Here is a 3484-nt window from a genome sequence, read left to right as displayed (position 1 = left end):
AATACTTTCTGGTGGACCGGAATGAAGAAGGATATTGCGGAGTATGTAGCAGTTTGTGATGTATGCCAGAGAGTGAAGGCAGAACACCAGAAGCCAGCAGGATTGCTACAACCATTGCCGATACCCGAATGGAAGTGGGATAAAATAGGCATGGATTTTATCACAGGATTACCCAGGACTCGTTCAGGCTATGACTCGATATGGGTTGTAGTCGACCGTTTGACGAAAGTGGCTCATTTCATTCCAGTGAAGACCACTTACACCAGTGCTAAGTTGGCAAAGATATACATGACCAGGATCGTATGTTTGCATGGAGTTCCGAGGACCATTGTATCAGACAGAGGAACCCAATTTACCTCGAAATTTTGGAAGCAGTTACATGAAACATTGGGAACCAGGCTGGAATTTAGTACAGCATTTCACCCACAGACAGATGGACAGACCGAGAGAGTCAACCAGATTTTGGAGGACATGTTGAGAGCATGTGCACTAGATTATGGATCTAGTTGGGACGTCAATTTGCCATATGCGGAGTTTTCTTATAACAACAGTTATCAAACCAGTTTGAAGATGGCCCCTTTCGAAGCTTTGTACGGAAGGAGGTGTAGAACACCGTTGTTATGGGACGAAGTTGGAGACCGTCAGTTGTTTGGACCAGATTTGATTAAGGAGTCTGAACAGAAAGTGAGGATGATTCGCGATAGGCTCAAGGTAGCCCAGTCCAGACAGAAGAGTTATGCCGATTCTAAACGAAAGGAGACAGTTCACGAAATCGGAGACAGAGTGTATCTTCGAGTATCACCACTTCGTGGAGTGAAGCGCTTTGGAGTTAAAGGAAAGTTAGCGCCCCGTTTTATCGGACCATACAGAGTGTTGGAACGTATGGGAGAAGTTGCTTACAAGTTGAAATTGCCCGAAGGATTGTCTGGAGTACATGATGTATTTCACGTTTCGCAGTTGAAGAAGTGCCACGCAGAGATGGCTGAGATACCACTGAGAGATACTGTGCCACTGGAAGCGATTCAGTTGGAAAGTGATTTGACTTATGAGGAGAAACCAGTTAAGATTCTCGAGTATGCCAGCCGAGTTACCCGCAGCAAGGTTATCAAGTTTTGCAAAGTTCAGTGGAGTCACCACACAGAAGATGAAGCCACCTGGGAGCGAGAGGAAGATCTACGGAAAGACCACTCCCACCTGTTTTCTAGCCAACCCGAATCTCGAGGGCGAGATTCATCTTAAGGGGGGTAGGTTTGTAACATCCCAAATTTTCAATTTGGTATGTTATACATAGATCATCATTGCATATCATGTTTTATTGCATTTTGACAAATCCTCGATAAATCCTAAGCAACTCAAGGACCCTCGGAGAGAGTTGGGGATTTTCTCGAATTTTCATATTTGATTTTCATCAAATAATAAGACGAGGATTTTGGCTTTTAATTATTTTTCTCTCCGGAAAAATGTTTCACTTTAAAATAAAACGAGAGGAGAAAACATGACTTCTCCAAAATAATTGAAATACTGGAGGAAAAATGTTAAAATCATTATTTGGAATTTATTTGCAATTTTATTGCATTAAAAATATTGCATGTTTTCAAAATATTTATTTTGATTTAAAACAAATGTTCACTCTATTCTAGATTTTCTAACTAGACGGGGAAAATTTATTTCATATTTTTATGATTTTTATTTAGTTTTCTGTGAAATATTTTCCGCGGAACTTATTTAAAAAAAAATGCGCGACGCCCGACCGGGCCGAAGCCCAGCCGAGCGCCGGCCCGCCTCCCGCCTCTCCTCTTCCCGCACGACGCCGAGCCGCCGCCGGAGTCCGCCCCGGCCACGCTGCCCCGGCCGCCCCCTTCCCCAAGCTTCGGACCCCCCTCCTTAAATAGCCCCCCCTCTCTCTCTCCCTCAACCCGCAAGCCGCCGCCGCCGCACAAGCCGCCGCCGCCGCACAAGCCGCCGCCGCCGCCGGGAGCCGCCGCCCCTCGCCTCGCCGCACCCCCCGAGCCCCGCGCCCGAGCCCGGATCCCCGCCGGAGCCCTCGCCGGAGTAGCCCGACGAGGTACTGCCCGATGCCCGTTGACCTTTGCCGGTTTTCATTTAAAAAAACCCTTCGTTTAAAAAAAACCCTAGATCGGTTTTTTTCGGTTTTATTATTTTGCGAACGTTCACCGAACCATTCGTTTTAACGAACGCGTTCGTCGGTTTTTCTCTGATAACGAACGTCTGTTATTTAACCGTTCGACCATTTTCTTTTTCGTCGGATTTTTCTCGTTATTTTCTCAGATTCGATTTCTGATCAAATCTTCGATTCTGTTTAACTTCTCGCTCGTTTATCGGAATCAGGCGATTCAAGCGCCTAGAGTTTCGTCTCGAAATTCTCTTTCCGTTTAACCTACTCAAACAAGTTTTTGCTACAGTAAAATTTGACCTAGATCCAGATTAGCAAACAAAGTTTCTTTCTTTCGCCGTTTGACTTTCGTTGCTTCTTTCGAGTTGATTCTTTTTGCAAACCGGAGTTCTTAAGTTGAACTTTCTGGTTGGATCTTTCCTTCGAGTTTTACCTGTGCATTAGATGAGTACTGATTGTATGCTTGTTTGTTTGCGATAGAGTACCCGGAGTGTGCCGCTTGTTACTTCGACTCGCTAGGTTTTGCGGATCATCAGCAAGGCAAGTAACACTTTGATCATACCCCATTCATACCCAGTTTTATTGCATTAGATCTATTTCCTCAAACACTTGCATGATTAGGATCTAATTAAACTGTGGGTATTGGGAAGTAGTTGAGGTAGTACCTATTACCTGTTTTCTATTCAAACCCTTGGGAGTTACTTCTACGTTGCTATTATAATGCCATGCTATGCTCGTAGACGTGGATTGGGTTGAGAAATATTCACGACAGATGTGAGATGTTTATTAATGGTTCAACTTAAGGTGGCAACTAAAACTCACATCTGGGTGGATTGAGGCACCTGGAGAACCCAGTGTTGTCTGTATGTATAAGGTCCGCCACCCAGGCTCAAAGGGGTCATAAGATTGTTCATGCTAGAAACTTCCGTGTGCAGCCACAGGCTATTATGGGCTCTAGCATAGCTGAGTAGGTTACAGGATCTCTTGAAGAGGTGGACTAGCAGATGTAGGGGAAAGTAGGTGTACCGGTCCATCCAGAGTAAAGAGTGATTGTTTCTGAAAGACTGTGTCTCGGTCATCCGTTTCTCAAACATCATGTAGTGCGAGAATCAATCGGAGGCGATCGAGTCTTGTGGGGAAAAGTGCGCAAACCTCTGCAGAGTGTATAAACTAATCATGGTTAGCCGTGTCCCCGGTTATGGACAACTTGAGTATCTAGTACCTGGATTATCATTTGAATCTCATCACCGTGATACTTATAATTAATTTTGTTGGGTTAAAGATGATACTTAATTGGGATTGAGTTGGAGGTACCTTCTCAATGTTTCAACCACCATGATAGTTAAATAA

Source organism: Aegilops tauschii, chromosome 6 (assembly GCF_002575655.3).
Source record: "Aegilops tauschii subsp. strangulata cultivar AL8/78 chromosome 6, Aet v6.0, whole genome shotgun sequence".
In the NCBI taxonomy this organism is placed as follows: Eukaryota; Viridiplantae; Streptophyta; class Magnoliopsida; order Poales; family Poaceae; genus Aegilops; species Aegilops tauschii.
The sequence above is the reverse complement of the archived record's forward strand: the minus strand, read 5'-3'. Positions refer to the sequence as shown.